The sequence below is a fragment of the Anguilla rostrata genome, chromosome 1 (genome assembly GCF_018555375.3).
Source record: "Anguilla rostrata isolate EN2019 chromosome 1, ASM1855537v3, whole genome shotgun sequence".
Taxonomy (NCBI): domain Eukaryota; kingdom Metazoa; phylum Chordata; class Actinopteri; order Anguilliformes; family Anguillidae; genus Anguilla; species Anguilla rostrata.
Genome location: NC_057933.1, coordinates 84489042 through 84502048, shown reverse-complemented (window position 1 = coordinate 84502048; position 13007 = coordinate 84489042). Strand labels below are relative to the sequence as shown.

The 13007-nt window shown below is 50.0% G+C and overlaps 1 protein-coding gene across 3 annotated transcripts in view; it reads right to left on the bottom strand.

Moving 5' to 3' along the window:
- Positions 1–10545, bottom strand: part of LOC135238476 (protein tyrosine phosphatase type IVA 2-like) — a 20918-nt gene extending 10373 nt beyond the window's left edge. The window contains exon 1 of one of the 3 annotated variants that reach the window (XM_064306399.1): positions 10368–10545. The gene's annotated coding sequence lies outside the window, so the exon portion shown is untranslated. Of the gene's footprint in view, positions 1–9141; positions 9161–9918; positions 10240–10367 lie in introns of those variants that run through there. The other 2 variants (XM_064306408.1, XM_064306418.1) reach the window with 2 other exon arrangements.
- Positions 10546–13007: the final 2462 nt, after the last annotated feature.

Here is a 13007-nt window from a genome sequence, read left to right as displayed (position 1 = left end):
AGATCAGCACTGAAACTCGGCATAGAGAAACACAGATCAGCACTGAAACTCTGCAGAGAGAAACACAGATCAGCACTGAAACTCTGCAGAGAGAAACACAGATCAGCACTGAAACTCTGCAGAGAGAAACACAGATCAGCACTGAAACTCTGCAGAGAGAAACACAGATCAGCACTGAAACTCTGCAGAGAGAAACACAGATCAGCACGATAACTGCTGCAGAGAGAAACACAGATCACACTGAAACTCTGAGAGAAACACAGATCACACTGAAACTCTGCAAGAGACCAGATCACACTGAACTCTAGAGAGAAACAGACAGCACTGAACTCTGCAGAGAACACTCATGCCTGACGCAGGAGAACACAGATCACCTAATCTGAGCAGGAACACGATCCACTACTCTGCGAGCACGGTGCACGGTAATCTCTTGCAAGCAGCCAGGTTCCTCTCTATGCTGAGCAGGCCGGTCCTCCTACTGAGCGCCAGGTCCCTCTCTATGCTGAGCAGGCCGGTCCCTCTCTATGCTGAGCAGGCCGGTCCCTCTCTATGCTGAGCAGGCCGGTCCCTCTCTATGCTGAGCAGTCCCTCTCTATGCTGAGCAGGCCGGTCCCTCTCTATGCTGAGCAGGCCGGTCCCTCTCTATGCTGAGCAGGCCGGTCCCTCTCTATGCTGAGCAGGCGTCCCTCTCTATGCTGAGCAGGCCGGTCCCTCTCTATGCTGAGCAGGCCGGTCCCTCTCTATGCTGAGCAGGCCGTCCCTCTCTATGCTGAGCAGGCCGGTCCCTCTCTATGCTGAGCAGGCCGGTCCCTCTCTATGCTGAGCAGGCCGGTCCCTCTCTATGCTGAGCAGGCCGGTCCCTCTCTATGCTGAGCAGGCCGGTCCCTCTCTATGCTGAGCAGTCCCTCTCTATGCTGAGCAGGCCGGTCCCTCTCTATGCTGAGCAGGCCGGTCCCTCTCTATGCTGAGCAGGCCGGTCCCTCTCTATGCTGAGCAGGCCGGTCCCTCTCTATGCTGAGCAGGCCGGTCCCTCTCTATGCTGAGCAGGCCGGTCCCTCTCTATGCTGAGCAGGCCGGTCCCTCTCTATGCTGAGCAGGCCGGTCCCTCTCTATGCTGAGCAGGCCGGTCCCTCTCTATGCTGAGCAGGCCGGTCCCTCTCTATGCTGAGCAGGCCGGTCCCTCCTATGCTGAGCAGGCCGGTCCCTCTCTATGCTGAGCAGGCCGGTCCCTCTCTATGCTGAGCAGGCCGGTCCCTCTCTATGCTGAGCAGGCCGGTCCCTCTCTATGCTGAGCAGGCCGGTCCCTCTCTATGCTGAGCAGGCCGGTCCCTCTCTATGCTGAGCAGGCCGGTCCCTCTCTATGCTGAGCAGGCCGGTCCCTCTCTATGCTGAGCATCGAGCACAAAACTCTTTCTTTCGCTCAAGTTTCAGGCCTGTTGAGTTTCTGAATTTGAGACAGTTATTAGTGTTAACCTGCGCTCAACACAGGTGTTAAGTCCTGCAGCACTGACTGAGGGGCGCGGGGGTCATATTACCTATTACAGATTCCCGCACACCTGTCAGGAAAATATCTCCTTCCGTCCTCTCTCAAACCAGGCGTCGGCTTCCTAAGGTCTTGGTGGCCCAGATGCAGCCGTAACCATTGGGGGCTCATCTGGGATCTGAACCCGAGACCAGCGTTTGAGCCATAAACTAACATAAAATCCCAAAGGGCTTTATTACAGAAGCTACCCGGGAGCATACAAACAAGCAGCAGCTCAGCGGGCAAGCGAATAAATAAAGAGAGGGAGAGAGAGAGAGTGAGAGAGAGAGAGGGAGAGCCTGAAATTCTCCAGTACACCTCCTTATACAGGCAGCTCCTCCTGACTAAGTCTGTACCTGGGCCTCCGACAGGTGGGTGTGGGAGTCTGACACCCGTGCAGACCAGCGCCCCCCACTGAGTGCTGAGGGACGTAACAACAGAACAGCCTACAATAATGAACTACAATCCCATGATGCAGTGCTCTGAATCAGGAAGTGATGGGACGGCAGAGGACAATCAGACATGGCGCTAAGGTCATGTTGCGACTAACCCGGTCAGGGCCAGTTCACAAACGCTCACTCCTGCATTCTCTTGCAGATTCCAGCCCTGGAGGCGAGTTAGCCGGAAGCTCACGACTGCCTACACGGAATGTACGCCAATAAACAAATCACTTCCATAGCCTAGCGGAGTCCTCAGTCAGGCAAGGCTAATTATCGATCGGTCCTAAATCAATCAAAACCCTAAATCAGTGCCTCTGTCCTGCAGCCCTCTACACGCCATGGCTGACAGCTGTTAAGTACAGGTGACGGCTGCTTAATCTTTCACCAACAAGCAGGACGGAAAGGAAAAGCCACATGTGACAAAGAGAGCGGGAGGGATCTGTCATCTCCCTGGACTCCTGAATCAACGGTGGCTTGCCACAGAGCACGAGGACCGAGGACGTTACACAACTCTGCTAAAGGCAGAGGAGAGAAAAACATGGCCTCTGAGCTGGGGAGGAGGAGGACGAGAAAGAGAGGGAGGGAGAGAGGGAAAGCGAGCGAGAGAGAAGAAAGGGTGGAGGGCGGGGGGGGCAGATCTTAAAACCTGAAGTCCCCTGGGGTCTGGCTGTAATTTCCCAGAGTTAATTAAAGCTCGCTGCAAGGACGGCCTTCCTGGGGAGCCCTGGCTAATCTCTGTCCAACGCGGCGTAATCCAGAGCACCCGCCAACAAATGACATCAGGAGCCCGGCCCGCTTCTACTGGAGCAAACAGGCCACCTGACGCTCAGGAAAACATTCCTGAGCGCTTTTGATGAAACGCTAATAAACATGAACGAGCTCAAATCGAACGCTGCGCATCAGCTGTTCTGGGTGGCGTCTGAGCAAACCTTTCCGCCATTCGAGAGTTCCGTCAGAGCAGGAGCTGGGGGACTGCACACAAAGGAGCACGGAATGCCCCCCGTCATGTGACCATTCACCACCCAATCACCATCAGGAGCACTACTCAGCTATTCACTATTCACCCTCCAGAGACCTAGCCTACATCTTTCTACCTGTAACATAACTACTACAGCTGCTCACTAAGTCCATTTGGGGTCTTTGTAACCGAAGAGACAACGCCGCACCCCGCCGCACACCTCCACACCCGCCACACACCTCCACACCCCGCCACACACCTCCACACCCCACCGCACACCTCCACACCCCGCCACACACCTCCACACCCCGCCACACACCTCCACACCCCGCCACACACCTCCACACCCCACCGCACACCTCCACACCCCGCCACACACCTCCACACACCTCCACACCCGCCACACACCTCCACACCCCGCCACACACCTCCGCACACCTCCACACCCGCCACACACCTCCACACCCCGCCACACACCTCCACACCCGCCACACACCTCCACACCCCGCCACACACCTCCACACCCCGCCACAACCCTCCACACCCCGCCACACACCTCCACACCCGCCACACACCTCCGCACCCTGCCACACACCTCCGCACCCCGCCACACCCCGCCACACACCTCCACACACCTCCACACCCCGCCACACACCTCCAGATGAACAGCAAACCAGTCTGTTCCTGCGGACCTAATCACCCCCTGCTAACTGAAAGCTCTGTACACATTTCCTTGCTTCCTAAACGCATCAGAGAGAGTTTCTGTCTGCTTTGGAATGCGATTGAGCAGCGTGCCTCTGTCTGTGAACTCCAGTTCCCATGAGCACCCTCTGCTCTGATCAGCCAGTGGAGGGCTGGCTTGGTCAGGAACGTGGGCAGACTGGCTACTTTTGCACGATCGCATAATCACTTCTGGGACTGTGGGGCGGAGCTAATAGCAACACTTCCACTTTCAAACACATTTCCCAGCACAGATTAACCAAGCTTTTTAAAAGTGCCTCAAACACTTCCACTTTCAAACACATTTCACAGTCAGATTAACCGAGCTTTTTAATATTGACTCAAACACTTGCAACAGTCACGTAACTCAGCACGCACTCAGAGCCTCATTAAACAGACACTGGCTGGATTACTTTAATCAATAACACACTAGCTGGGGCTGCAACCGTTCACATTTAACTGCACGGAGAAAAGAGCAAACCCAGTGAGGAAGCTGTGGAAAAAACAAGCAGAGCTGTCCATGTGTGAAGAGAGGGTGGTCTTATCAGAGCTGTCCGTGTGTGAAGAGAGGGTGGTCTTATCAGAGCTGTCCGTGTGTGAAGAGAGGGTGGTCTTATCAGAGCTGTCCATGTGTGAAGAGAGGGTGGTCTTATCAGAGCTGTCCATGTGTGAAGAGAGGGTGGTCTTCTCAGAGCTGTCCATGTGTGAAGAGAGGGTGGTCTTATCAGAGCTGTCCATGTGTGAAGAGAGGGTGGTCTTATCAGAGCTGTCCATGTGTGAAGAGAGGGTGGTCTTATCAGAGCTGTCCATGTGTGAAGAGAGGGTGGTCTTATCAGAGCTGTCCATGTGTGAAGAGAGGGTGGTCTTATCAGAGCTGTCCATGTGTGAAGAGAGGGTGGTCTTATCAGAGATGTCCGTGTGTGAAGAGAGGGTGGTCTTATCAGAGCTGTCCCTGTGTGAAGAGAGGGTGGTCTTCTCAGAGCTGTCCATGTGTGAAGAGAGGGTGGTCTTATCAGAGCTGTCCGTGTGTGAAGAGAGGGTGGTCTTCTCAGAGCTGTCCATGTGTGAAGAGAGGGTGGTCTTCTCAGAGCTGTCCGTGTGTGAAGAGAGGGTGGTCTTATCAGAGCTGTCCATGTGGAAAGAGAGGGTGGTCTTGTGTGGAATATGAGAGTGGTCTTATCAAAGCTGCCCATGAGGAAAGAGAGGGTGGTCTTTTGTGGAATGAGAGGGTGGTCTTATCAAAACTGTCCATGTGGAAGAGAGGGTGGTCTTTTCAAAGCTATCCATGTGTGAAGAGAGGGTGGTCTTATCAGAGCTGTCCGTGTGGAAAGAGAGGGTGGTCTTTTGTGGAATGAGAGGGTGGTCTTCTCAAAGCTGTCCATGTGGGAAGAGAGGGTGGTCTTATCAAAGCTGTCTATGAGGAAAGAGAGGGTGGTCTTCAGTGGAATGAGAGGGTGGTCTTATCAAAGCTGTCCTCAGGCCTTTAACCAGGCCTGTGTGTGATTAACCAACTGAAAAGTAACAAATAAAGGTTAGAAAAGGTTAACAAACCGCTCTGTCAATCACAGCTTCACGGTGGGAAAATAAAGGCTGTGCTCTGGCTGAGTGACAGCTTCCCCTCTAACGGCTGAGCCAAGTGACGTCCAATAAAGACGGGAATCACTATGTGCATAATAATGGGCACCGAGTCCTGACATGTCACATGACATGTGCAGTATCAAGACATGCACTGCAGCGCACCACTACTATTGTGATGAAGGCTGTAATGGTGAGCAACTGGCTCCAATAAAGCACATCCATCATCATCTGGTGGCGCTCAGGTAACTCACAGGACCAGAACGGAAAGAGTTTAGTTTAAGAGCAAGCGGATTTCTTCTGTGCGATAGTCCCACCAATCCAAAATGTCATGGAGAATAAGGAATGGGGAGATGCCATGTGTCACGTGGTGCAAGTCATGTGACTAGCGTCGCTTGCTCCAGGACACCTGATCAGCAGCCGCTGACCCACAAGACAGGTCACGTGATTAGCTACACAATGTGCCAACACAGGTCATGTGATTAGCAGCAAGGTGACCCAAAAGAGGACATGTGGTTAGCTTCACAGTGACCCAGAGGAGAGGTCATGTAGTTAGCGGAACGATGACCTAAGAGAGGTCATGTGATTAGCTGCATGGTGACCCAGATCAGTATGTCTCTGGGATATCAGCCCACGTGCCATACTCATAACCCTGCAATACATGTTCACAGCATACATGTGTGAGACCATCAACAGGTCTACCCACTCATTCAGCAGGGATACACACACACATCACAGTAAGATCACAGAAACAGGCTCTCACAGTGATCTACACACACATCACAGTAAGATCACAGAAACAGGCTCTCACAGTGATCTACACACACATCACACACACATCACAGTAAGATCACAGAAACAGGCTCTCACAGTGATCTACACACACATCACAGTAAGATCACAGAAACAGGCTCTCACAGTGATCTACACACACATCACAGAGAGCTGTAGGCAGACCGTAAGAGCAGGGCCTGTTTTAAAATGCCCTTTCCCATTGGACTGCCAGAGAAACAGCCACAGAGAGAGAGTTCCAGATGGACTGAGAGAAAACAATAATGAAGAGCCTGGAAACACAGAAAGGGACATGGGTACAGAGAAAACCCACTCTGCATGTGCGCAAACACCAGAGCTGCATGCTTAATGCAGGATCTCAGTACCCAGAGCTGCAGGGCTGCATTTTTAATGCAGGAACTCACTACCCACTGCTGCAGCCCTGCATGCTTAATGCAGGAACTCACTACCCAGAGTTGCAGGGCAGCATGCTTACTGCAGGAACTCACTACCCAGAGCTGCACGGCTGCATGTGAAATGCAGGACCTCACTACCCACAGGTGCAGGGCTGCATGCTTAATGCAGGAACTCACTACCCAGAGCTGCAGGGCTACATGCTTACTGCAGGAACAGAGCTTCTGTAGGTGCAGTTCTGTAATTAAACCAGGAAGGGTGCATCTAACTGCCATGAGAGAGAGAGGGAGAAAGAGAGAAAGAGAGAGACAGAGAAAGCTGGAGGGAAGTGTCTGAAAGGGAAAGTAGAAAAGCTGCTTATTAACGCAGGAGTGCGTCAACAGCTGCCAGAGCCCCTCCACCCAAATGAGGAGGCGCACATCAGAGTGTTTACCTCACCTGCTCACAACAACATTTACATCTCACAGTCGGGTGCTTTCAGATTCAAAACAGCGTTCAACCAAACGAGGGAAACGTGCCAGCTGCGCTCAGCTATCAGAGCTCGCCTTTAACCAGGGCATAAACAGCACTGCCTTGCCCCGGAAAACATAACGCTCAGTAATTACTGGCAGCGCCTTGTAGACGACAAGCAGGAGGAGACGGTTCTGACAGCCAAACGCATCTCACACAGCGAGACACTGAGGCGCTGAAATTACAGCAGATACACACCACTCTACTGATAGCACAGCTCTCACTGCAATCCACTCTCAGCACTGAGAACCACACCTGTGACCAGCACAGGTACGACAGAGAGGGGAGGGGGAGCCCTGCGGGGAACTCCACCCCTCCACACCGTCCGCAGCACACCTCTCAAACTACAGTCCAGTCCAGGGGCTGCAGGTTTAACTCCCCTTCTGGAGGGCCACAGTGTCTACAGGTTTAACTCCAGTCCTGGAGGGCCACAGTGTCTACAGGTTTAACTCCAGTCCTGAAGGGCTGCAGTGGCTGCTGGTTGAACTCCAGGCCTGGAGGGCAGCAGTGTCTGCAGGTTTAACTCCAGTCCTGGAGGGCTGCAGTGTGTGCAGGTTTAACTCCAGTCCTGGAGGGCCGCAGTGTCTGCAGGTTTAACTCCAGTCCTGGAGGGCCGCAGTGTCTGCAGGTTTAACTCCAGTCCTGGAGGGCCGCAGTGTCTGCGGGTTTAACTCCAGTCCTGGAGAGCCGCAGTTTCTGCAGGTTTAACTCCAGTCCTGGAGGGGCCACAGTGGCTGCAGGTTTAACTCCAGTCCTGGAGGAGGCGCTGTGACTGCAGGTTTAACTCCAGCCCAGGAGGGCTGCATTGCCTGCAGGTTTAACTCCAGTCCTGGAGGGCAGCAGTGGCTGCAGGTTTAACTCCAGTCCTGGAGGGCTGCATTGCCTGCAGGTTTAACTCCAGTCCTGGAGGGCCGCAGTGTCCACTGATTCTCTACATTCCAGTAGTGGGCATTATTGATTGGCTAAGAAGTCCACCAGCCTGGTTTCATGGTGCAGAAACAAGACTGAATGGAACGGAGAGCCATCGCAGCCCAGCAGAAGTGGAATCTGAGACCGCAGGACGGGGCCGGTGGAGTCCTCGCGGTATTTGGGCGCTATTCTGGGGGCGAGCGTCACGTGCCCCATTATCTCCCGTGAGACCAGGAGCAGGGCACAGTGACCTAACTGCCTTATTAAAAAAGCTCTGACTCTCTCTCACAACATGCAAAACACAGCCAAAGCTCCGGCCGCCCGCTGCTCAAAATAAACACTCTCTCACCGTGTACGTGTGTGTGTGCATGCATGCGAGTCTGTGTGCGTGTGTGCGTGTGTGTGTGTATGTGAGTGTGTGCGTGTATGTGTGTTGGGTGTGTGTTTGTGTGCGCCTGTGTGGTGTGAGTGTGTATTTGTGTGTGTGTGGGGTGCGTGTCTGTGTGTGCGTATGTGTATGTGTGTGCGTGTGTGAGTGTGTATGTGTGTCGGGTAGGTGCGTGTGTACTTGTGTGTATTAGTGTGTGTGCGAGATTATGACCTTACGCAGGGTAAATATGATCTCTTGCTTCCATTTTCACTCTGTGCATTTCTAAGGGACAAGGACACAAAGGGCATTTCTCACCCCAAACCATCCACCCCTGCCCCTCCCCGTTCTGACGAGCCCTCGAATCTGAGACTGACGTTCTCTGCAACATTACCTCACCTCAGCCGGTAAAGCCCGCGCATAACAGCATGACAGCCTCGTTTATGAGATCAATTTAAAGAGGTTAGTTTATTTCAACCCTTCATTTACCTCGCGCTATTTTACAACAACAGGGTAATACAGGTCACGACAGAGTAAGCTCCACTTAAAGACGACTCCTTTCCAAGAAAGACTTGTCAACTTTTTCCCTTTGTCCAGGCGAAGGTTCCGTCTCTGCCGATAAGTGCGTGAAGATAAATTATCCTCGCATTACGGAAATATGTCATCTACAATGAGGCCACGATTTTCCCAAGATCTCGCGTCTCTGTCTCCATTAAACCAAAAAAAATCGCACACAGAGTATTCTGTCAGACGGTTAGACCCTGCTTAAGCACCGCAACCTCCAGTGTTAAGTTCCAGAACAAGTACGAGAAATGTGCGCGGCCATAAAACCACTTCCATAAACGCGACGCCAGACATCGGCAATGACGAGCGAGTGTCACGTCATTCCATAGACCGGGTGAAACCGGTCGCGCCCGCCGCCGCGCTATCGCCCCACACTGACAGCGCAACTTACATTTAGGTCACGCCGCAAGTTGTCAGATTCCCATAAGCACCAACCAGCCGGAGCCAACGGTTAACTTACAGTAATGCGGGGAGCACCCCGTATCTCCGCCGGCAAGTCACGATTGCGCGGTGGTGACGCATTTCGGATCCACAGCTGTTTTACGATCTTATCAAAATGTTCACCTCCCTTCCCCTCCCCTCCCTCCCACCCACCAACCCCCTGAAAATAAAAAACCCAGGCCTCTTTGTCTAACGTTAGCTAGCAGCTAGCTAACATTTTCTAGCTGCTCACACCAGACATCCAGCGAGGTTAGCGGAGGGAGAACATTTCGGACAGTTTGCTATTTGGAGGTTTTACCCAGACTGTTGCTATGTGGGGGACACCAGGCTGACCAGTCACCGAGCAGTGGAGATGCAGGGTGGGAACCTAGCTAGTCTAGCTAACCACACACCACAAACACTTCAAACAGCTAGCTATGCTCGGTTAGATTACTCGTTAGGATACGCGGCGTGGCAAAATTTGACAAGTTTTCAAAGTGCTTCTAAAAAGAATGCGTAGTTATTTCACTAGAATAGTTAAAGGCTCAGACCAACGAACCACGCTGAAAAAAACTTCATGACACACTTAAGCTTGCTGGCCACCCCAGCCAGGTCAAAACATAAAATAAGGATGGTCAACACTGCCCGTTTTCTGCTGAACAAAGATAGCTTTCGACCGGGGAATGTTTTCCATATGACCACACCATGTGTATTCGCTGGAATCGCTCTATGCAGCAGGTAGACTTACACAAACCCGGTCAGGTCGCTGTGAGTTGGTCAGATGCCCAGATCTGTCCGCTTTCACTGAGCCCTTTAGCCATTCCGCTCATAGCAAAGCGCTCAGCTAACCGGCTACAAAGATATTCCACCGCAGTGACACAACAGCAAAACTCGCTAACGACATCAAACCGGCGGGTTTTATTTAATGAGCTGTGCCGCCAGGTACTTTTTCTGACACGCCAAACTTCCAGCTAAAGCAGAAGACACAGGCGGTGTGAAAGTGCATGTCAGAGCCGCTACGCGAGTCTGTTAGCCGCCGTTAGCTCTTCAGACACAATGGCTGCCGCCTTTCCGACTCGCATCTAAAGCTCCAGACTTTCTTGGTGTCAAAACTTCGCCGAGAGGACAAAACACAAATACACGGGTTTGGATTTACGGAGTGTCTCCCCAAGCGGTGGGAGAGCCGCTGGTACTTACAAACAGCAGGCTGTTCATTGAAATCCCCTTACAATCCCGGAGAAAGTGTATGGATACCAGAAACCGCTGCTTCTCTCTCTTTCTTTTTTGTTGTTGTTTCTTCCTCCCGTAGTACACGGCGCGCGCAGATTTCTTCTCTTCGAACTGCTGGGGAGGTTGCTGGGACTGCGTGTTGCGTCACTGTTGCGTCATTGCCACGCACGGGGAACCTGGCAGCGTCCGTGACGTTTCACTAAAATTAAAGTCGCAGTACACTGTCGCTAGTTTTCGTAAATTTAGAGAGAGAGTAGCTCTTTATCAACTTTTCAAACCACGTATGATCATCTCCTTAATTATTTTACATAATTAATTATAATTATGGAAAATTATTTCTTATTACTTCACTGCTCTCGCTTTAAATTATACGATAACTGAAACAGCTGCTGCTTTTTATAGTTTTCAGTCTGATCATGAGCAATCATCAAACACAGCAAAATTTCAACATAAGTCAGAGCAAGTAATTATAATTCTTATGGTAATCAATATACATCTTTATGGAAGTGTCATAACCGTTACTTAGCTACATATCTGTAGTGGCACTGGCCTATGTTTTTATTTTATTTTAATTTTTTAAATTACTTAAGCAACTAAATAAATACGTAGCTATTTAAAATACTTGAGATATGATAGATGTGAAGTCTTGCACTGCATAGAGCATAGAAAGCAGAAGTATTTAGGTTTGAAGTGTACACGGTTAACTCTTCGGCTTCGTGTGTGCTTTTCAAAAGTGTAGTTTAACCAATATATTAATCTGCATGTCCTCTGCACAGTCAACACCATGTCTGTTTATAACGTCCCCAAGGGGAAGCATGTCCTGAGAGAGGAACAAAGGACCCAGAACGGATCCCTCCGAACGGATTGTACTCCAAAGCTTTCCCCTGAGTAGTCAGAAACTCATTGTTTACCCTCACAAACCGATATCTACCAGAGAGAGATTGCATTTAAACCACAAATGAGCTTTTCCTGTGAGACCAGCTGATTTTTCAAGCCTGCGGAGGAGAATATGGAGGTCTGCTTTGATATTGAATATGGAGGTCTGCTTTGAAATTGTCTGTATTGATATTGATATTGACATTGATATATTTGCTGTTGATGTTTATCGCAGGCTTCAAGGACCTTTGGTAAAAATGGGACTTTTGAAATAGGTCTGTAGTCAGACAGGTGAGTCCGAGCCCCTCACTTGATTTCTGCCATCTTAAAGGATGAAGGGACACAGGCTGATAACAATGAGCAATTTATCACATCCAGAATCTTTTTGCCAAGAACAGGCAATAGCGCCTTCAGTAGCTTACTGGGAATGGAGTCTAGAAGGCAGTTGAATGATTTTGAAGAGGAAGCTAATTTGACTAGTTTACTCTGAGGTATGGGAGTAAAGAGTTCAAGGTCTTATGTCTGTCTAGGAGACAGCTCAATATTGTCAATACAACTGCCACTGTCTGGGGTAGAAGTGAATATATTTTCCCTAATTCCTATTATTTTTAGCACTAAAGAAAATAAATGATAATGATGATGATGATGATGATGAGTATGGTGATAGCAAGAATATAATTTACCATAAATGCCATAATATTTTATTATTATTCATTTGGAATTAATACAGTCAAGTTTTGTAGGTTTAGTATATAAAAACACAAGCACACAATAAACAAACTCTATAGTTTGGCAGACTACAACAGAAAAAAAAAACACGACAGTAACAATTTTACAGTTCTTTAGAGCCATGGCCAAGAGCACTGCCCACTGCAGTCTTCAAGCACATTACATAAACATTGATTCAGCCCTCAGGGGTCAGCAGGAATTCACAGATCTTTTACAAAATGCATAAACCTTCACTGCATTTACAAACCACATAAACCTTCACTGCATTTACAACCCACATAAACCTTCACTGCATTTGCAAGCCACAATGGCAACTTTATTTTAATAATGAAAGAAATGGGTCTTGTGAATTGAATTGAATTGAGATTTTTTTATTTAATTTTTTGTTTTTTATTGAAGTAGTGAAGTGCCACCCTACATATCCATGCCTGTTTCTTTTAAAACGCTGCCAGGCGGGGTTCAGCTCAAAGAGGAGCCTAAGATAGGAGCACGGAGATGTGGTGCTGCGTGACACCGTTCAGGAGACGAAGAGAAGCACAGAACTCCCACAGAAAGCGGGAAGAAAGACCTGCAGGGAGGCAAACCCTCGGCCTGCTTTACATCCGCCGCCCCATTCAGAGAATCATGGGAAACGGGGAGCTGTGCGTTAAGCTGCTCCTCGAGGGGGGGGGGGGGGGCGCACGCGGAGTTCAGACTATTATTAATAATAATAATAATAATAATAATAATAATAATACAAATAATAATAATACAGCAGTGCTATCTTCAACCATAACATGCGACCAAAAAAATCTGAATATTTGTGCGATGGAATAATTAGTGTGAGCGCATAGCATTATAGGGCCAGCATTAAAATGGAAAATATTCCACTCCCCAGTTTAATATGAGGCACTTCATGGCATAAGAATGCTCTGGAAACGCAAGGTTCCGCGTCTGACTGAACTCTAAGAAGGGCACAAGTGCCAGGGCGATGTAAGAGAAATTAATCTGTGAAACATCGCT